At 50.6% G+C, this 22,851-nt stretch overlaps 1 long non-coding RNA gene across 1 annotated transcript; it reads left to right on the plus strand.

The window, feature by feature from the left end:
- The first annotated feature begins 2,238 nt into the window (after positions 1-2,238).
- On the plus strand, positions 2,239-17,457 carry LOC117513310. Its single transcript, XR_004561554.1, has 4 exons — positions 2,239-2,393; positions 10,331-10,337; positions 15,717-15,726; positions 17,447-17,457. It is a non-coding gene; the product is annotated as an uncharacterized LOC117513310 (long non-coding RNA).
- Positions 17,458-22,851: the final 5,394 nt, after the last annotated feature.

Below are 22,851 nucleotides of genomic sequence, written 5' to 3' on the forward strand. Positions count from 1 at the left end.
GACCTCACCCCCTCCTCTTTCACAGACCATGCATCAAACCTGGACGTTCTCTGCATCCGTGATGATGAGATGGCTCTCAAGACGACGTTCTCACCCGTCTGGTCACAAGATCGAGTCTCTGGCAAATACACACTGTGTACTCCAGACTTAAATGCCACCATGCTCCAATCCGTGTAGATGCACCACAGCTGTGAGTCCTGATGAGCTGCACATGATCAGCCTCAGGTAATCAGGGTGAGGTCCTGAATTCAGCCACACAGCCACTCAGTCCTAAACGCGCACCACCTGGAAGGAAAAACAAAAGACAGAAACAAAAGACAGCCAGGCACCCCCAGCCTCACAACAAAGGAGTCAAATAGACAAATGGCAAACCTAAGTTTACTGTCAGAGAGATATCGTGGAATGGTGGAATACTGTGAAAGAATTCAACAAAAATTTAGTCAAATATAAGAACTTGTTCAATGTATATCACTGGAAAAGTGAAACATGGGCCTGAACAAGGGTTTCACCTCGACCTTTTGCCAGGTGCTGTGGTCAACACTGAGGCATCTGTGTGTGTGTGTGTATGTAGGTATGTTTTCCTCTTCTTCCTGCTCCATGCACTGCTAATTAACTAAAGAGTCAGGTGTGCTCAGCTAATCAAGAGCTAGGAAACACGAATTGTTGCAGCCACGCTTTTGTTGCAGGTATACATGTAAAGCATGTGGGGCAGGTGATCTCCATTAGCAGGGCTGGTGACCCCCTGCTCCAAACAAACCAAACCATGTTTCATGTCGAGCTGACCTGAGACCACCTCCTTTGGTTGGACCAAAAATGTATTCTTTGGTGCAGATTGTGGCCTGTGGCAGCTTTCACACCTCTTCAAGCAAACTGAAAATCAAAAAGTCTGAACCAAATGAAAGTAGGTGTGAATGCACCCAAATTTGCATGTTTTTAACCTTCTTAGAAATATTACCATGTGCATGCAGACAAAACCAAGGAAAAAGTGGAACGTTATAGTATTTTGGTCCCTGATCCTAGATATGTATTGTGGGCTTTGGTCTTCAATGGCTGCTGGAGACTGATAGTGTTATGAAGGTTGAGGAGATTCAGTGGACGCCAGGCTCTTCTGAGTGTCTCCTAATCACCACCACTTACTCCTGATTGCTCATTGTCCTTGACAAGACCAGAGGTAGCTGTAGGAGGTCATCAAGCTGCTCTGTGCTCCTCTTTTCTCTTTCTCAGAAGAACTGCCAGTCACACATATAGAAGTCAACTGACAAATTGTGACCTACTTTTCCTGCCCCCACACATTTGTCCTGGAAGTGTCGATTCACAACTGCCCTCCATATGTCCAGGTGGTATTTATGGGTTTAGGATAAAATGGTTGCCATGACACATAGGGTGTTAAAAAGTAAATTAATACCTTTCAGTGTGTCTACTGATTGAATGGATGTTGCAAAGTAAAGCCTGAAAGAAAGTGGAGTGACCTTGTGTGTTTGACCCACAGTCCCACGGGGGATTGTGGTCAGTTCTTGTATTTATGTAGAGCAGTTCATAAAAAAACAGAACCGTACAAGCACTAGGGTCAGTGACATGAATAATACAAGAAAAACATTTTTGTGTCCATATATAAAGTTTCCAGCTATTGACTGGAACATATCAAATGCAGGATGTTTTACAAAAAAAGTCAGAGTGACCACTGCAATGTTTTACGATATGGAAGGTGACTGTCTAGTGAATAAGCAGTGGGTTTGAGACCAGAGGATCCCCTGTTCAAACCCCCATCAGGGTACAAAATCACTAAGGGCCCTTGGGCAAGGTCTTTAATCGCTATGTTGCTCCTGGGTGTAGTGAGCATCTTGCATGGCAGCACCCTGACATTGTTGTGTGACTGAGTGTGCGAATGGGTGAATGTAAGCCATCAATGTAAAGCATTTACCATTTAGGTAGTTGGCCTTCCTTCTGTCCACACACAGCAGCAGATTCATGCATTCCATTAAAATGTCCCTTGTTTCCAAGTAGCAAGTGTCAGTTTTATTTTATTTCACCTTTATTGTTTTATGCTAAATACCCCAAAATACACAGTCTTACTGTAGATCCATAACAATACACAGCAACAGTCCTTTTGTCGAAATAACCAACAGCACACCCATTCTGTCATCGCATTCTAGGCAATGTTGTGGTCAAAATTCTGATTTTAATATGGATAATGTTCAGTCAAAGTGATGATATCACAAACCCATAGATTAATGGGACAGCGCAGTCTCGTTTGAACCCCTGTGTGATATTACGGGATTTGACCATTTCCAGGGACAGCCTGCCATTGCACAACACAAACACAGCATCACTTCACACAGAAAAATGGTGTACTGTTTTGTTTTTGGCTGCAATCACCGAAGCAGTCACGAAAAGTACAGTTTTTTTTCAGTTCCCAGTGGAGAAGGGAAGATGAGGCAAATGTGAGCGTCCCTGTCGGTAAATTTTAGCCTCCACGCCTTGACAGAGTAGCTGCGTTCTCTCTCCTGCATAACCACCTCTACATGTTTGTGCCGGGTCATAAACAAACCACAACATGTGTCCAATTTCCACTGCATCTTCACTTTTTCTTTGCATTTTCACTTTGTTTGCTGTGTACTTTGCCTAAAAACTAAGAGAAAGTGCCATGTTTCCAGATGTAGGATTAATGCATCATATGTGTCATATTTTAACCCTTTAGTGCCCGCCCTCAAACAAGACTGCGTTGCTCAATTGACTTTTCATAATGCCATCATGAACTGCTGTGGGAGCGGGTTGTACCGTTCACAATTTTGTTTCACCTTACGTTTTCCCTTCTTTGATGATGAGACTCATGCTTTGCTTTTCTTGTGATAAGCAATGTGTATAGTCTTCATTTTTATCAAAATGAAGGTTCTCAAGCATTAAACACAGTGCAAACGGCATCCAGAGGAAATGTACAAAGCATCTAGATCACACTAACAAACACATGATGTGCCCAGTGGTCAGATGGTTGACAAACTGCAGGTAAATCCAACCACAGTAGTTTGCAATTTTCTCCTATCCATCCAGCACACTGCCATCCACCAGGTGGCCGACATGTCTATGAGCTATTACAAAGGTAAACTAATGTTGTTGTTGTTGTTTTTTGACAGATTTGGTGCATCAAAGTTAACCACCAATAATTTTCAATTCAATTTCAGTTTATTTTCATTTATATAGCGCCAAATCACAACAGAGTTGCCTCAAGGTGCTTCACACAAGTAAGGTCTAACCTTACTAACACCCAGAGCAACAGTGGTAAGGAAAAACTCCCTCTGAGGAAGAAACCTCAAGCAGACCAGACTCAAAGGGGTGACCCTCTGCTTGGGCCATGCTGCAGACACAAATTACAAAATAATTCACAAAACGAATATACAGTGTCAATTTCCATGGAAACCAGTCTGATATGGGAAAATATCAGACCGGTAATCAGCCAATCAGAGCACACATAGCTTTGCAGCCATATAATAATATTATTTATTAAATATTAGCTGGCTTGATTGACATTTCCTTTTTAGTAAATGCAGTCCATTTAAACATGCATCAAGACAGGGCTGCAAATTTTTGAAATTACAGCATTTAATTCAATTGTGAGCAAATGTGAGGGTTTTTTCACTCAGTGAGCAGTTATGCTGTTGGATTAAATCAGTGGATATTTGTAGCAAAAAGCCTCAAGGGCCATTTCAAGAAATAATGCAGCATCATCTTTTGCTTCAAAGCATACAGTAAAAAATGTGTACATACATAATAACAATCACATTCAGTGAGACTCTGTTACCGCCTTTAATTATGACTGATTTAATTGATTTCATTTTTTGTAATTCAATTCCTGATTGAATTACATTTATTATTTTTGCAGCCAAGCGAGTAAAGTGCAGTAAAATCATACGAATCCTGCATCTCAAAAATTTATTTGTGTGTGCATGTGTGTGTTTTGTCTGCATTTCCATTTGCTGTTCTTCTTCTCTCTCTTTACCTTGTAGTACTCGAAACAGAACCGACACATACATACATACATACACACATATGTGCAGACACAAATACACAAATGCAGCCTCACACACACGCATTGCTAGTTGCCAAGGAAACCAGGAGCTAGCATGAAAGCTGTGAGGAGAGGTGGAGCATGGCACCTTTCTGACAAGCAACTAGCACATTTGAGTGTGTGTGTGGGTGTGTGTGTGTACGCGTGCGCATATTAATGTCTGTTTTTTGTGCATTTTCTTGTTGACCCATAATGAGATGGGGGAGGTGGGCAGAAGGGGGGAAAGCAACATTAACAATCAGATAAAGTAAATGGCAAAAGATGCGGCGTCCATCAACCGTCGTTACACTTTGGTGTTTAAATTGAATAATTAGTTGCTTTGTCACTGAACAACATTTCACATTTACATTTTAGCAAGCGGACTCCTCACGTTCTCAGATGCCATCTGTCATCAGTAAACTATAACTATATATAACTATAGTGAACTTAGATTTCTATGAAAATCTGGCGTTATTGTAATTTTGGAAATAACTATGGTGAGTTAAATTTAGAAATAATTTCAGTGATGTTCACAAAAGTTTGGCTCTCATTTGTTTCTTCATGTTTTCGGTATACATCTCCTGATGGCCAGAGTTCAAAGATAACATCACAATTCAAAGTACCGACATCACCCAGCGTTAAACATTTGACCAAAAAAGAGGACACTGGTATCAAGAACTACAACAATTTAGCTCAATACCTTCATCCAGATCTAATATGCATATGTCGCGGACATGAACGAGCGAAGCTTGTCAGCATCTCCCCATGTCATTTAGGTTCTTCAGACTTTATTTTGAGTAAATACTTCAGGGGAGCATTAGCATGGCAAAAACCTTTCAGCTTCTGGGCAGCCTCCGCTCCCCCAGACCCCCCGCCTTTTTACTTTTTAAGCATTTTTCTTAGTCTCTCACATACTTGGAAAAGCTCCTCGCAACCTAACCATGTCCTTTAGGTCCTTCAGACTTTTTTCAGTAAAATGATTCTTGTGAGCATGAGTATGGCTAAAACCTTTTAGCTTCTGGGGGGGGGGGGGCTGCTCCCCCAGACTCCCCCACCTTTTTAAGCATTTTCCTTATTTTGCCTTTCAGCTTCTGGAGGGGCTCTGCCCCCCATACTCCCCACCTTTTTAAGCTTTTTTCTTTTTTTGCTTTTCAGCTGACTCCCCCCCCCACCCCAATTACAGCCCTCTTAACCCCCTGCCACTTTAAGCATTTTGTTTTAATGTAGATGTAAATTATTATTCAAAGTTTTCAGCTTGTTGACAGTAGGACTGTACACTATGGCCAAATTATCATATCGCAATATTGTCATATAAATTGTCATGTAAATGTCACTTATATACATGCTGTCCATATTCTTGAGCGCTGTCCATATTCTTGAGCCACTTAGGTGGGTAGGGAGAGTTCCCATGGGATAAAAAAGCTTTTCAGCCTACCATCCCTGGTTCTCAAGACCAGGCACCTAAAGGCGCTTTTCCACTACACAAAAGTAGCACTATTCTGCACCTACTTGGCTCGACTCTACTCTGATTTTTTCGCTTTTTCATTAGGGTAGTTTTTAGTACCGGGTAGGTTTTTTTAGTACCTGCTCGGGAGCGGTTCCAAGCGAGCCGAGCCGATACTAAAATGTGACGTCACAGGCTGCCGGCCACTGATTGGTCAGAGAACGTCGTCACTGGGATGAGTCATGAGTGCACCGTCCGAGAGGAAACTCAAAACCCGCCATTTTTAAATAGTCACAGCGGCGTTACAGCGACCGTCGTTTTCTTTCGTTTCAGTGGCTCTACTCTCTCTTTTTTTTTTTTTCTAAAGATATTTCGGTGTACCTTAGTAAACACTAGTAGAGTTCCACTTTAGGTTTTGGAAGGTATAATAGAAGATATACTGAATTTTCATATCAATATGATAAACAATATGACTAAGATTTAACAAAAAATGCAGCAACAGTGAAAATTAAACATTCTTAAACAAAACAGTGTTGTGTGGGCCGCTGAAGAGGAGGTACTGCTGGCCCACCACCAGAGGGCACCCGCCGAAGTGCGGGGCTTCAGGCATGAGAGGGCGCCGGAGCAACCGGGAGTGACAGCCGTCACTCATCAACAAGCACAGCTGTCACTCATCATCATCAACCACATCTCCATAAAAGCCGGGCAGCATCTTCACCTCACTGCCGAGAAATCGTCTACCGATCAGGTAAACACTCAGCCGTGGTTTTGGTGTCATACAATTTTCTGAACATTTGCAGACGTACCTGTTTGACTGGTCAGCAGCTGGAAGCTGGGAGGAGATGACGTCTTTGCTCCTCGGATAAGTAGTCCTTCAGGCGCTGCACGTTTTTGTTCCTGTGTGACTGTGATTGAGAGGTGGAGGTGTTTCCCACCCTTTCGGACTGTTTGCTGGGTGTTCACGCACCCACCATCACCTGTCTGTTCTTCCTGCCAGCAGTACCCGAATCTGACAGTCCGGGGACCCAGCGCTTGGTGGCCTCCGGGGTGCTTCAGATCCGGTGGCAGTGGAAAGAGTGTGGGATCCGGCTCTTTTCTGCGGGACGGGCAATTCTATCCTTGAGCCTGCCCACACGTCACCGTGACTTATTGACTGTTGATCTCAATTGTGTTGTCTGTTGCTCTTGTTGTGCACATTCACAACATTAAATTGTTATATTTTGGCTTATTCCATTGTCCGTTCATGTGCACCCCCTGTTGTGTGTCCGTGTCCCTACACTTTCACAACAGGATTTCTCGGCCAGCGTCATGGATCCCGAGGGGAGTCAACCATCGATTGAACCGCCAATGGAAACACAGGATGCACAGGCGTCGGCAGGAGGCGTGTTGAGTGAGCCTGCAGCCACATCTTAACCGCCTTCACTGCTCGGTTGGACTTAGTAACCGAGCAGAATTGTTGTGTGGGCCGCTGAAGAGGAGGTACTGCTGGCCCACTACCACCAGAGGGCGCCCTGCTTGGAGTGCGGGCTCCAAGCACGAGAGGGCGCCAGACCCAGAGGAAGTGACAGCTGTCACTCATCACTCCAGCTGTCACTCATCTACACCACTATATAAGCCGGACTGCAACTCCACCTCCCCGCTGAGAAATCGACTACCAGTACCAAGGTAATTTCTCTGCTGACTAACACTGTGTGTGTGTAATAACTTGAACCTCTATTAGCAGCCGTTTTCCTGGAGTGTTGCCTTATCTGGAGGATTGGCGTTTGGTGTGACAGCGATGGCTTCGCCTCACACCCCATCACAGATAAGTGGTTGACCAGGAGCTGCACGAGTGTGTGTGATTTGGAGGTGGAGGTGCTCCCTCCCAACTGTGTCTGGACTGTGAACTACTGAGTGTGCGGACTCACACTCACACATCTTATCTCTGCTTTCTGCCAGCAGTACCAGGGTCGACAGCAGAAGACAGAGGCCACCTGGGGACTCGGGACTTGGTGGCTCCGGTGTTCTTCAGACCGTTGGTGGTGGAAGCAGTGTGGGACGCGGCTTCTCTCTCGTCGGGCGTCTTCTATCTTCGAGCCTGCCCACACGTCACCTGGTGTTTATTGACTGTGAAAATTACGACACGTTTCGTTGTGTATTATCACAACATTAAATTGTTACCTTTTGGCTTACTCATTGTCCGTTCATTTGCGCCCCCTGTTGTGGGTCCGTGCTATGACACCTTCCCAACAGGATTTCTCGGCCAATCGTCATGGACTCCGAGGGGCGTCAACTCAAGCTTGAACGGCCAATGGAAGAGCCAGGAGCGCAGGCGTCAGCGGGAGGCGGGTTGAGTGAGCTGCAGCAGATCTTAACCGCCTTCAAGGCCCTGTTAGAATTAGTGACCGAGCAGAGTGTCCTCCTTAATCGGAGGGTGGAGGCTCTCACCGCCAGGGTGGAAGCGCGCGATCAGGGCACTGCTGCAGCCACTCCTCTGGCTGGTCCTGGGCCTGTATCAGACGTTCCACTGGTCGTTCAACGAACCCCCCCACCGTCCCCTGAAGTATACATAAGCCCTCCGGAACCGTACGGGGGCTGTGTCGAGACGTGCGCGGACTTCCTCATGCAGTGTTCGCTCGTCTTTTCACAGCGCCCCGTCATGTACGCATCAGACGCTAGCCGGGTGGCTTATGTTATTAATTTGCTTCGAGGAAAGGCACGCGCATGGGCTACGGCGCTTTGGGAGCAGAATTCACGGCTCCTAACGTCTTATACTGGGTTTGTACGGGAATTCAAACAAGTGTTTGATCATCCCAACAGAGGCGAGACCGCTTCGAACGTGCTGTTGTCAATGAGACAGGGGCGTCGTAGCGCAGCCGAGTATGCAGTCGACTTCCGCATCGCGGCAGCGAGGTCCGGCTGGAATAACGTTGCGCTCCGCGCCGCCTTTGTAAATGGACTGTCCCCGGTCCTTAAGGAGCACCTACTGGCCAAGGAGGAACCGCGGGATTTTGATGGGCTTATTGATTTAGTTATACGCTTAGACAACCGTTTAAGCGAGCATCGTCGGGAGCAGGCCGGGAGGCGTGACCGGGCACGAGCCGTCCCTCCCCCTTCCGGTTCCGACAAGGTGACGTCGTCCCCACGCTTCACTGCCAGAGAGCTCCGTGTGGCTACAGCTCCCCCTGCTGAGGAGGCTAGGGACACGAGCAGGGCCAAATTAAAATCAAAAATCAGACAAAGGAGGCTGGCCCGCGGGGAGTGTTTTGTCTGCGGCTCTTGCGAGCACATGCAGAAGGACTGCCCTAAAACGGTCAAACTACAACGCCCGTCCTTAGAAACTGGGCTAAGGGTGGGTCATAACACGCACACGGGAAAACACCGCAAATCTGCACGAATCCCAGTAACAATCCTTTGTGGGGATTTAACCCTTCACGCCCCAGCACTGATAGACACGGGGTCTGAAGGGAATCTGCTGGACAGCAGATGGGTAAAGGAAGTAGGCTCCCTCTGGTGGCTCTGCCGGCACCATTGCAGGTGCGAGCACGTAGATGGCACCCTGCTTCCATTAATCACACATCAGACACAACCAGTGACTTTGGTTGTGTCTGGGAATCACAGGGAGGAGATAGTGTTCCATGTAACACCTTCTACCTCCCGAGTGATTTTGGGCTTTCCATGGATGGTGAAGCACAATCCCCGGATTGATTGGCCGTCTGGGGTTGTGACGCAGTGGAGCGAAACCTGCCACCGGGAGTGCTTAGGATCCTCGGTTCCTCCCGGCACTACGGCTAATGAGGAGGTCAAAGTCCCCCCCAATCTATCGGCGGTGCCAAAGGAGTACCACGATCTTGCTGACGTTTTCAGCAAAGATCTGGCACTCACTCTTCCCCCGCACCGACCGTATGATTGTGCCATCGATTTGGTCCCGGGCGCTGAGTACCCGTCCAGTAGGTTGTACAACCTCTCACGTCCGGAACGCGAATCAATGGAGACCTACATCCGGGACTCCTTAGCTGCTGGGCTGATCCGAAACTCCACCTCCCCGATGGGTGCTGGTTTCTTTTTGTGGGCAAGAAAGACGGCGGACTCCGTCCATGCATTGATTACAGAGGGCTGAACGAGATCACGGTTCGCAACCGATACCCGTTACCTCTATTGGATTCAGTGTTCACACCCCTGTATGGAGCCCAATTTTCACTAAATTGGATCTTAGAAATGCGTACCACCTGGTTCGGATCCGGAAGGGAGACGAATGGAAGACGGCATTCAACACCCCGTTAGGTCATTTTGAGTACCTGGTCATGCCGTTCGGCCTCACTAACGCCCCCGCGACGTTCCAAGCTTTGGTAATGACGTCTTGCGGGACTTCCTGCATCGGTTCGTCTTCGTATATCTGGACGATATACTCATCTTTTCCCCGGACCCTGAGACCCATGTCCAGCATGTACGTCAGGTCCTACAGCGGTTGTTGGAGAACCGGCTGTTTGTGAAGGGCGAGAAGTGCGAGTTCCACCGCACTTCTTTGTCCTTCCTGGGGTTCATCATCTCCTCCAACTCCGTCGCCCCTGATCCGGCTAAGGTTGCGGCGGTGAGAGATGGGCCCCAACCAACAAGCCGCAGGAAACTACAGCAGTTCCTAGGCTTTGCAAATTTCTACAGGAGGTTCATTAAAGGTTACAGTCAGGTAGTTAGCCCCCTGACTGCCCTGACCTCCACCAAGGTCCCCTTCGCCTGGTCGGATCGGTGCGAAGCCGCGTTCCAGGAGTTGAAACGCCGGTTCTCGACTGCACCAGTTCTGGTGCAGCCTGATCCTGATCGCCAGTACATAGTAGAAGTGGACGCCTCTGACTCAGGGATAGGAGCCGTGCTGTCCCAGAGCGTGGAGGCTGATAAAGTCCTCCATCCTTGTGCCTTTTATTCCCGCAGGTTGACCCCAGCTGAACGGAACTATGACGTCGGCAATCGGGAACTTCTTGCGGTGAAGGAGGCTCTTGAAGAGTGGAGACACCTGCTGGAGGGGGCATCGTTGCCCTTCACGGTTTTCACAGACCATCGGAACCTGGAGTACATCCGGACCGCCAAGCGGCTGAACCCCAGGCAAGCCCGCTGGTCTCTGTTCTTCGGGCGCTTTGACTTCCAGATCACGTATCGCCCCGGGACCAAGAACCAAAAAACCAGATGCATTGTCCCGGGTGCACGAAGAAGAAGCCAAAGCGGGGCTGTCGAACCCCACCGAGACCATCATCCCCGAGTCCACTGTCGTGGCCACCCTCACCTGGGACGTGGAGGAGACCGTCCGGGAGGCCCTGACAAGGAGCCCGGACCCGGGGACTGGCCCCAAGAACAGACTGTACGTCCCACCAGAGGCAAGAGCTGCCGTATTGGACTTCTGTCACGGGTCCAAGCTCTCCTGTCATCCTGGAGTGCGTAGGACCGTGGCAGTAGTCCAGCAGCGCTTCTGGTGGGCGTCCCTGGAAACCGACGTCCGGGACTACGTCCAGGCCTGTACCATCTGCGCCAGGGGCAAGGCAGACCATCGGAGGACGACGGGACTCCTCCAACCCCTGCCAGTGCCTCATCGCCCCTGGTCTCACATCGGCCTGGACTTCATCACGGGCCTCCCGCCGTCCCAGGGCAACACCGTTATTCTCACGATAGTGGACCGGTTCTCCAAGGCGGCCCACTTCGTGGCCCTCCCGAAGCTCCCGACAGCCCAGGAGACGGCAGACCTCCTAGTCCACCATGTCATGCGGCTGCATGGGATACCATCGGACATTGTTTCAGATCGTGGTCCCCAGTTCTCTTCGCAGGTGTGGAAGAGTTTCTGTAAGGAGCTGGGGGCCACCGTGAGTCTCTCGTCCGGGTACCACCCCCAGACCAACGGCCAGGCAGAGCGGGCTAACCAGGAGTTGGAACAGGCCCTTCGCTGCGTCACCTCCGCGCACCCGGCGGCCTGGAGTCACCATCTGGCCTGGATCGAGTATGCCCAAAACAGCCAAGTCTCGTCTGCTACCGGCCTCTCCCCTTTTGAGGCATGTTTGGGGTTCCAGCCCCCATTGTTCCCGCTGGTGGAGGGAGAGGTCGGTGTGCCCTCGGTCCAGGCCCACCTCAGGAGGTGCCGCCAGGTGTGGCGGACCGCCCGCTCTGCCCTGTTAAAGGCCCGGACGAGGGCCAAGACCCATGCGGACCGCCGACGTTCCCCGGCCCCCACATACCAGCCCGGGCAGGAGGTGTGGCTGTCAACAAAGGACATCCCCCTCTGTGTGGACTCACCCAAATTAAAGGACAGATACATCGGACCATTCCCCATCCTCAAGATCATCAACCCGGCCGCAGTGAAGCTCCAACTCCCGGCTTCACTGCGGATCCACCCTGTCTTCCACGTGTCCCGTATCAAGCCACACCACACCTCGCCCCTCTGTGCACCTGGACCTACGGGGGTCTGAAGGGAATCTGCTGGACAGCAGATGGGTAAAGGAAGTAGGGCTCCCTCTGGTGGCTCTGCCGGCACCATTGCAGGTGCGAGCACTAGATGGCACCCTGCTTCCATTAATCACACATCAGACACAACCAGTGACTTTGGTTGTGTCTGGGAATCACAGGGAGGAGATAGTGTTCCATGTAACACCTTCTACCTCCCGAGTGATTTTGGGCTTTCCATGGATGGTGAAGCACAATCCCCGGATTGATTGGCCGTCTGGGGTTGTGACGCAGTGGAGCGAAACCTGCCACCGGGAGTGCTTAGGATCCTCGGTTCCTCCCGGCACTACGGCTAATGAGGAGGTCAAAGTCCCCCCCAATCTATCGGCGGTGCCAAAGGAGTACCACGATCTTGCTGACGTTTTCAGCAAAGATCTGGCACTCACTCTTCCCCCGCACCGACCGTATGATTGTGCCATCGATTTGGTCCCGGGCGCTGAGTACCCGTCCAGTAGGTTGTACAACCTCTCACGTCCGGAACGCGAATCAATGGAGACCTACATCCGGGACTCCTTAGCTGCCGGGCTGATCCAAAACTCCACCTCCCCGATGGGTGCTGGTTTCTTTTTTGTGGGCAAGAAAGACGGCGGACTCCGTCCATGCATTGATTACAGAGGGCTGAACGAGATCACGGTTCGCAACCGATACCCGTTACCTCTATTGGATTCAGTGTTCACACCCCTGCATGGAGCCCAAATTTTCACTAAATTGGATCTTAGAAACGCGTACCACCTGGTTCAGATCCGGAAGGGAGACGAATGGAAGACGGCATTCAACACCCCGTTAGGTCATTTTGAGTACCTGGTCATGCCGTTCGGCCTCACTAACGCCCCCGCGACGTTCCAAGCTTTGGTAAATGACGTCTTGCGGGACTTCCTGCATCGGTTCGTCTTCGTATATCTGGACGATATACTCATCTTTTCCCCGGACCCTGAGACCCATGTCCAGCATGTACGTCAGGTCCTACAGCGGTTGTTGGAGAACCGGCTGTTTGTGAAGGGCGAGAAGTGCGAGTTCCACCGCACTTCTTTGTCCTTCCTGGGGTTCATCATCTCCTCCAACTCCGTCGCCCCTGATCCGGCTAAGGTTGCGGCGGTGAGAGATTGGCCCCAACCAACAAGCCGCAGGAAACTACAGCAGTTCCTAGGCTTTGCAAATTTCTACAGGAGGTTCATTAAAGGTTACAGTCAGGTAGTTAGCCCCCTGATTGCCCTGACCTCCACCAAGGTCCCCTTCGCCTGGTCGGATCGGTGCGAAGCCGCGTTCCAGGAGTTGAAACGCCGGTTCTCGACTGCACCAGTTCTGGTGCAGCCTGATCCTGATCGCCAGTACATAGTAGAAGTGGACGCCTCTGACTCAGGGATAGGAGCCGTGCTGTCCCAGAGCGTGGAGGCTGATAAAGTCCTCCATCCTTGTGCCTTTTATTCCCGCAGGTTGACCCCAGCTGAACGGAACTATGACGTCGGCAATCGGGAACTTCTTGCGGTGAAGGAGGCTCTTGAAGAGTGGAGACACCTGCTGGAGGGGGCATCGTTGCCCTTCACGGTTTTCACAGACCATCGGAACCTGGAGTACATCCTGACCGCCAAACGGCTGAACCCCAGGCAAGCCCGCTGGTCTCTGTTCTTCGGGCGCTTTGACTTCCAGATCACGTATCGCCCCGGGACCAAGAACCAAAAACCAGATGCATTGTCCCGGGTGCACGAAGAAGAAGCCAAAGCGGGGCTGTCGAACCCCACCGAGACCATCATCCCCGAGTCCACTGTCGTGGCCACCCTCACCTGGGACGTGGAGGAGACCGTCCGGGAGGCCCTGACAAGGAGCCCGGACCCGGGGACTGGCCCCAAGAACAGACTGTACGTCCCACCAGAGGCAAGAGCTGCCGTATTGGACTTCTGTCACGGGTCCAAGCTCTCCTGTCATCCTGGAGTGCGTAGGACCGTGGCAGTAATCCAGCAGCGCTTCTGGTGGGCGTCCCTGGAAACCGACGTCCGGGACTACGTCCAGGCCTGTACCATCTGCGCCAGGGGCAAGGCAGACCATCGGAGGACGACGGGACTCCTCCAACCCCTGCCAGTGCCTCATCGCCCCTGGTCTCACATCGGCCTGGACTTCATCACGGGCCTCCCGCCGTCCCAGGGCAACACCGTTATTCTCACGATAGTGGACCGGTTCTCCAAGGCGGCCCACTTCGTGGCCCTCCCGAAGCTCCCGACAGCCCAGGAGACGGCAGACCTCCTAGTCCACCACGTCATGCAGCTGCATGGGATACCATCGGACATTGTTTCAGATCGTGGTCCCCAGTTCTCTTCGCAGGTGTGGAAGAGTTTCTGTAAGGAGCTGGGGGCCACCGTGAGTCTCTCGTCCGGGTACCACCCCCAGACCAACGGCCAGGCAGAGCGGGCTAACCAGGAGTTGGAACAGGCCCTTCGCTGCATCACCTCCGCGCACCCGGCGGCCTGGAGTCACCATCTGGCCTGGATCGAGTATGCCCATAACAGCCAAGTCTCGTCTGCTACCGGCCTCTCCCCTTTTGAGGCATGTTTGGGGTTCCAGCCCCCATTGTTCCCGCTGGTGGAGGGAGAGGTCGGTGTGCCCTCGGTCCAGGCCCACCTCAGGAGGTGCCGCCGGGTGTGGCGGACCGCCCGCTCTGCCCTGTTAAAGGCCCGGACGAGGGCCAAGACCCATGCGGACCGCCGACGTTCCCCGGCCCCCACATACCAGCCCGGGCAGGAGGTGTGGCTGTCAACAAAGGACATCCCCCTCTGTGTGGACTCACCCAAATTAAAGGACAGATACATCGGACCATTCCCCATCCTCAAGATCATCAACCCGGCCGCAGTGAAGCTCCGACTCCCGGCTTCACTGCGGATCCACCCTGTCTTCCACGTGTCCCGTATCAAGCCACACCACACCTCGCCCCTCTGTGCACCTGGACCTACGCCGCCTCCTGCCCGGCTCATCGACGGGGAGCCTGCTTGGACGGTCCGCAGGCTCCTGGACGTCCGTCGCAAGGGCCGGGGGTTCCAATATCTGGTGGACTGGGAGGGGTATGGACCTGAGGAACGCTCCTGGGTGAAGAGGAGCTTCATCCTGGACCCGGCCCTCCTGGCCGATTTCTACAGACGACACCCGGACAAGCCAGGTCGGGCGCCAGGAGGCGCCCGTTGAGGGGGGGTCCTGTTGTGTGGGCCGCTGAAGAGGAGGTACTGCTGGCCCACTACCACCAGAGGGCGCCCTGCTTGGAGTGCGGGCTCCAAGCACGAGAGGGCGCCAGACCCAGAGGAAGTGACAGCTGTCACTCATCACTCCAGCTGTCACTCATCTACACCACTATATAAGCCGGACTGCAACTCCACCTCCCCGCTGAGAAATCGACTACCAGTACCAAGGTAATTTCTCTGCTGACTAACACTGTGTGTGTGTAATAACTTGAACCTCTATTGCAGCCGTTTTCCTGGAGTGTTGCCTTATCTGGAGGATTGGCGTTTGGTGTGACAGCGACGGCTTCGCCTCACACCCCATCACAGATAAGTGGTTGACCAGGAGCTGCACGAGTGTGTGTGATTTGGAGGTGGAGGTGCTCCCTCCCAACTGTGTCTGGACTGTGAACTACTGAGTGTGCGGACTCACACTCACACATCTTATCTCTGCTTTCTGCCAGCAGTACCAGGGTCGACAGCAGAAGACAGAGGCCACCTGGGGACTCGGGACTTGGCGGCTCCGGTGTTCTTCAGACCGTTGGTGGTGGAAGCCGTGTGGGACGAGCTTCTCTCTCGTCGGGCGTCTTCTATCTTCGAGCCTGCCCACACGTCACCTGGTGTTTATTGACTGTGAAAATTACGACACGTTTCGTTGTGTATTATCACAACATTAAATTGTTACCTTTTGGCTTACTCATTGTCCGTTCATTTGCGCCCCCTGTTGTGGCTCCGTGCTACGACACCTTCCCAACAAGAATGTTATACTCAATCGGAGGATGGAGGCTCTCACCGCCCAGGTGGAAGCGTGCACTCAGGGCACTGCTGCAGCACCTCCTCCAGCTGACCGAGCACTAGATACAGACATTCCAGTGGTGATTCAACGGAACCCCCCCCCCCACATCCCCTGAAGAATACATGAGCCCTCCGGAACCGTACGGAGGTTGTGTCGAGACGTGCGCGGACTTCTTAATGCAGTGTTCGCTCGTCTTTGCACAACGTCCCGTCATGTACGCGTCAGATGCCAGCCGGGTGGCTTATGTCATTAATTTGCTTCGAGGAGAGGCACGTGCCTGGGCTACGGCGCTCTGGGAGCAAAATTCACGGCTCCTAACGACATATACTGGGTTTGTGAGGGAGTTTAAACAGGTGTTTGATCATCCCATTAGAGGCGAGACCGCTTCAACCGTGCTGCTGTCAATGAGACAGGGACGTCGGAGTGCAGCCGAGTATGCAGTTGACTTCCGCATCGCGGCTGCGAGGTCCGGCTGGAATAACGTTGCACTCCGCGCCGCCTTCGTAAACGGACTGTCTCCAGACCTGAAGGAGCACCTGCTGGCTAAGGATGAGCCGCGGGATTTTGACGGGCTTGTCGACCTGGTCATACGGATAGACAACCGGTTAGAACAACACCGTCAGGAGTGGGGCGAAGGGCATGGCTGGGCGCGAGCCGTCCCTCTTCCTTCCAGGTCCGAAAGGGTGCCGCCGTCCCCACGCTCGACAGTCGGAGAGCTCCGTGGAGCAACAGCTCCCCCTGCTGACGAAGCTATGGACACGAGCAGGGCTAAAGTAACACATGACAGACAACGGAGGCTGGCTCACGGAGAATGTTTTTTCTGTGGCTCTAATGAGCACATACAAAGAAACTGCCCCAAGCGGTTAAACTTCAACGCCCGCCCTTAGAGACTGGGTTAAGGGTGGGCCATAACATCCACGCGGGGAGAGCCTGTAGATCAGCACACATCTCAGTGACGATCCTTTGTGGGGATCTTACCCTTCACGCTCCAGCACTGGTGGACACGGGGTCTGAAGGGTATCTGCTGGACAGCAGATGGGCCAGGGAGGTAGGGCTTCCTCTAGTGGCTCTACCTTCCCCATTGAAGGTACAGGCACTAGATGGCACCCTTCTCCCATTAATCACACACCAGACACCACCTGTGACTTTGGTGGTGTCTGGAAATCACAGGGAGGAGATTGTGTTCTATGTAACACCTTCTACCTCCCGAGTGATTTTGGGATTTCCATGGATGTTAAAGCACAATCTCCGGATTGATTGGCCGTCTGGGGTAGTGACGCAGTGGAGCGACACCTGCCACCGGGAATGTTTAGGATCCTCGGTTCCACCCGGTGTGACAGCTAATGAGGAGGTTAATGTCCCCCCAATCTGTCGGCGGTGCCGGAGGAGTACCATGATCTTGCTGACGTCTTCAGCAAAGATCTGGCACTCACTCTTCCCCCGCACCGTCCGTATGATTGTGCCATTGATTTGATCCCAGGCGCTGAGTACCCGTCCAGCAGGTTGTACAACCTCTCTCGTCTTGAGCGCGAATCAATGGAGACCTACATCCGGGACTCCTTAGCTGCCGGGTTAATCTGGAACTCCACCTCCCTGATGGGTGCAGGTTTCTTTTTCGTGGGCAAAAAGGACGGCGGACTCCGTCCATGCATAGACTACAGAGGGCTCAAAGAAGTCATGGTTCGCAATCGATACCCGCTGCCTCTGCTAGATTCTGTGTTCACGCCCTTGCATGGAGCCCAAATCTTCACTAAACTAGATCTTAGGAATGCGTATCACCTGGTTTGGATCTGGAAGGGAGACGAGTGGAAGACGGCATTTAACACCCCGTTAGGTCACTTTAAGTACCTGGTCATGCCGTTCGGCCTCACCAATGCGCCCGCGACGTTCCAGGCATTGGTTAATGACATCTTGCGGGACTTCCTGCACTGGTTCGTCTTCGTATATCTGGATGACATCTTCATCTTCTCCCCGGATCCTGAGACTCATGTGCAGCATGTACGTCAGGTCCTGCAGTGGTTTTTGGAGAACCAGCTGTTGTGAAGGGCGAGAAGTGCGAGTTCCACTGTACTTCTTTGTCCTTCCTGGGGTTCATCATCTCCTCCAACTCCGTCGCACCCGATCCGGCCAAGGTAGCGGCGGTGAGAGATTGGCCCCAACCGACAAGCCGTAGGAAGCTGCAACAGTTCCTTGGCTTTGCAAATTTATACAGGAGGTTTATTAAGGGTTATAGCCAGGTAGTTAGCCCCCTGACGGCCCTGACCTCCACTAAAGTCCCCTTCACCTGGTCGGATTGGTGCGAAGCCGCGTTTAAGGAGTTGAAACGTCGGTTCTCGTCTGCACCCGTTCTGGTGCAGCCCGATCCCAATCGCCAGTTTGTTGTCAAAGTGGATGCCTCTGACTCAGGGATAGGAGCTGTGTTGTCCCAGAGCGGAGAGTCCGATATGGTTCTCCAGCCTATTTTTCCCATAGGTTGACCCCGGCAGAGCGGAACTACGACGTCGGCAATCGGGAACTCCTAGCAGTGAAAGAGGCTCTTGAGGAGTGGAGACACCTGTTGGAGGGAGCTACGGTGCCCTTCACGGTTTTCACGGACCATCGGAACCTGGAGTACATCCGGACCGCGAAGCGTCTGAACCCCAGGCAAGCCCGCTGGTCACTGTTCTTCGGGCGTTTTGACTTCCGGATCACCTACCGCCCCGGGACCAAAAACCAGCAATCTGATGCCCTGTCCCGGGTCCACGAAGAGGAAGTCAAGGTCGAGCTGTCAGATCCACCAGAACCCATCACCCCCAAGTCCACTATCGTGGCAGCCCTCAACTGGGACGTGGAGAAGACCGTCCGGGAGGCCCTGGCATGGAACCCGGACCCGGGGACTGGCCCAAAGAACAGACTTTACGTCCCACCAGAAGGCAGAGCTGCAGTCCTGGATTTCTGTCACGGGTCCAAGCTCTTCTGTCATCCTGGGGTGTGAAGAACCATGGCAGTGGTCCGGCAGCGCTTCTGGTGGGCGTCTATGGAAGCCGACGTCCGGGAGTACGTCCAGGCCTGCACCACCTGCACCAGGGGAAAGGCAGACCACCAACGGGCACAGGGACTCCTCCAGCCATTACCTGTGCCCCACCGCCCCTGGTCACACATCGGCCTGGACTTCGTCACGGGCCTCCCGCCATCCCAGGGCATGACCACCATCCTCACGATAGTGGACCGGTTCTCCAAGGTGGCCCACTTCGTGGCCCCCCCGAAGCTCCCAACGGCCCAGGAGACTGCAGACCTCCTGGTCCACCACGTCGTACGTCTGCATGGGATTCCATCCGACGTCGTCTCTGACCTTGGTCCCCAGTTCTCCTCGCAAGTCTGGAGGAGTTTCTGTAGGGAACTGGGGGCCACCGTGAGCCTCTCGTCCTGGTACCATCCCCAGACTAAAGGACAGGTAGAGCGGGCCAAACAGGAATTGGAACAGGCCCTTCGCTGCATGACCTCAGCACACCCGACGGCCTGGAGCAACCATCTGGCCTGGATCGAGTACGCACACAACAGCCAGGTTTCATCTGCCACCGGCCTCTCCCCATTTGAAGTATGTTTGGGGTACCAGTTCCTTTGCGCCCCCTGTTGTGGGTCCGTGTCCCTACACTTTCACAACAAACAGTAATAATACCACAATCATTTTACACTCATCATAAGGTTTGGATACTGTGCCCTCCAAAAGTATTAGAACACTTGTAATTTCACACATTTTAATTTGTTTATTTAAGAAATACAAAAAAAAAAAAAAGAATAAAAATTTCTAAAATGGTCTTACTCAAACTGAAAGCAAATCTCTAAAACTTCATAAAACGTGTAAATCATAATCAGTTTTATTGCGTTTTCTTTAGACAAGTCAGGAGATGGAAACATGAACATTTCCAAGTCGGTGAATATGTCTTGGTCTTTATTTGTCCAATTAGATTTCAGGGGAGTCCAGTGAAACCCCGGCCTCCGCTCTAGCTCCACCCATGCCATTTTTGACATTTGAACATTTCCTGTTTCACTGTGACTGATAAATTGGCACTTCCTGTTTGAGTGTGAGCTTGCCACTGAGTTCCCGCGAGATTCCATGTTCCATGGGATCTCGTCTGTCAATCCAGGAAGTGTTTGACATTTGAACATTTCCCGTTTTACTGTGGATTTGAAAATTGGCATTTCCTGTTTAGGACGCCCTGTACCATGAATGAGCTTCATGCCGCTGCGCGATGCTTCGCTCATATAAACTCGCCAATCAGATTCTGATCTCTAAAATTATTAGCATTATTATTATTATTAATGTATTTTTAACAACTAAAATGTTCCACCAGTCTTTCAGGAATATTGTTAAATCTGTATTACCTTGCGTATGTTATTTTTACTGCTACAGTACTGCAGGAAGTGGAATTGATGAGAGCCATATGAAAAAATTCTATTTGTTTGTTTGTTATTTTTTAATAAATAAATAAAAACATTATGGAGCAGCTTGGCACAACTTAATCTATTGCAGAGTTGTTCAACTGTCAAGAGCATCCACTGTATTGACATTGATGACCTTGGAGTGTAATCTGTGCATGTTTAATATTGAGTAAAATAAAAGTAATGGGCAGCACGCTATGGCTTAGTGGTTAGCACTGTTGTCTTACAGTGAAAAGGTCTCAGGTTTGCTTCTGACCTGGTCCTTTCTGTGTGGAGTTTGCATGTTCTCTTGTGTTTGCATGACTTCCTTCTGGGTACTCCGGCTTCTTCCAACCAGTAAAGGCATACAGGTATGTGAATTGGAAACTTTGAATTTACTACCACAGATGGGAGTAGGAGTGTGAATGAGTTTGGCTGTTCACCTTGCGAAGTATCAGCTCTGGGGTGGGGTGTTCCCCATCTCTTGCCCAGTGAACGCTGGAAAATGTTCCATGAACTGGAAGCTGCTATGATGCCAGTGTCACTGTATACAGTCAAGCACATTTTACAATACCATGCCATCCAAGAAAGAAGACCCTGGTCCAGAATTCAAACTCCACTAAAATTTGCTGCTGACCACAAGGACAAAGAAATAACTTTCTGGATGAAAAATGTATAGTCTGATGAGACAAAGATTAAGTTGTCTGACCACAATAACCAGAGGTATGTTTTCAGGAAAGAAGCTGAGGCATTCGGCCCGTCCCATCTGGGAATAGCTCAAGAGACAATCTTCTTCACCACCAAGGGATTGCCAAGACATATGCTAGTGGAAGCATCATGATCTGAGACTGTTTTGCTTCCAGTGAAACTACTGCACGAAGTGGGCTGAATAATGAAGACAGCAGAATACCTATAAATATTTCAGCAAAACCTCAAATCTTTAGCTAGATGTTTGAAATTTGGACATAAATGGGTGTTCTAATAGGGCAAGGAAGAAAAAAGACACATCAAAGATGGTTGTGGAATGGTTAAAGCAGGCCAGCATTAAGCTTTTGGAATGGTCCTGATCTCAACCTTCTCAAAAATATCAGTATTTTGCTTAAATGTTGGGTCTGTGCCAGGAAACCAACTAAATCAGCCAAAAGGAGTGGTCAAATATCCAACCGGAATTCTGCCAGAAGCTTGTTTGTGGTTACCACATGACCAGAAGAGACGTTCAGCCAAATTTTAGGTGTGCTATATATTTTTGTTCCTGCATGTATAATTTTGACTCAGTGTTCATTTCAGAAAACCCAAGTAAATTACTGATGCACTAAATTATTTGTTGTTTTCTTTTAAAGGTGTTATCATCATCATTCTAGGCTGAAACAAAAAAACTCTTCAAATAATTATTTGAAAGCCCAGTGTTGCCATGATATTCATGCCCATAATTAGAAAACAATTAGAAATCTGCAGAACTTGTCCAACAGTTTATTTATGTCATACTGGTTGTTTCTTCATTCAACAATAATATATACCATCTTAAGTGAAATATACTATGAAATATACACTCAACAAAAATATAAACGCAACACTTTTGGTTTTGCACCCATTTTGTATGAGATGAACTCAAAGATCTAAAACTTTTTCCACATATACAATATCACCATTTCTCTCAAATACTGTGCACAAACCAGTCTAAATCTGTGATAGTGAGCACTTCTCCTTTGCTGAGATAATCCATCCCACCTCACAGGTGTGCCATATCAAGATGCTGATTAGACACCATGATTAGTGCACAGGTGTGCCTTAGACTGCCCACAATAAAAGGCCACTCTGAAAGGTGCAGTTTTATCACACAGCACAATGCCACAGATGTCGCAAGATTTGAGGGAGCGTGCAATTGGCATGCTGACAGCAGGAATGTCAACCAGAACTGTTGCTCGTGTATTGAATGTTCATTTCTCTACCATAAGCCGTCTCCAAAGGCGTTTCAGAGAATTTGGCAGTACATCCAACCAGCCTCACAACCGCAGACCACGTGTAACCACACCAGCCCAGGACCTCCACATCCAGCATGTTCACCTCCAAGATCGTCTGAGACCAGCCACTCGGACAGCTGCTGGAACAATCGGTTTGCATAACCAAAGAATTTCTGCACAAACTGTCAGAAACTGTCTCAGGGAAGCTCATCTGCATGCTCGTCATCCTCATCGGGGTCTCGACCTGACTCCAGTTCGTCGTCGTAACCGATTTGAGTGGGCAAATGCTCACATTCGCTGCTGTTTGGCACTTTGGAGAGGTGTTCTCTTCACGGATGATGCGAAGGAGATGTGTTGCACTGCATGAGGCAAATGGTGGTCACACCAGATACTGACTGGTATCCCCCCCAATAAAACAAAACTGCACCTTTCAGAGTGGCCTTTTATTGTGGGCAGTCTAAGGCACACCTGTGCACTAATCATGGTGTCTAACCAGCATCTTGATATGGCACACCTGTGAGGTGGGATGGATTATCTCAGCAAAG

This window comes from Thalassophryne amazonica, chromosome 7 (genome assembly GCF_902500255.1).
Source record: "Thalassophryne amazonica chromosome 7, fThaAma1.1, whole genome shotgun sequence".
Taxonomy (NCBI): Eukaryota; Metazoa; Chordata; class Actinopteri; order Batrachoidiformes; family Batrachoididae; genus Thalassophryne; species Thalassophryne amazonica.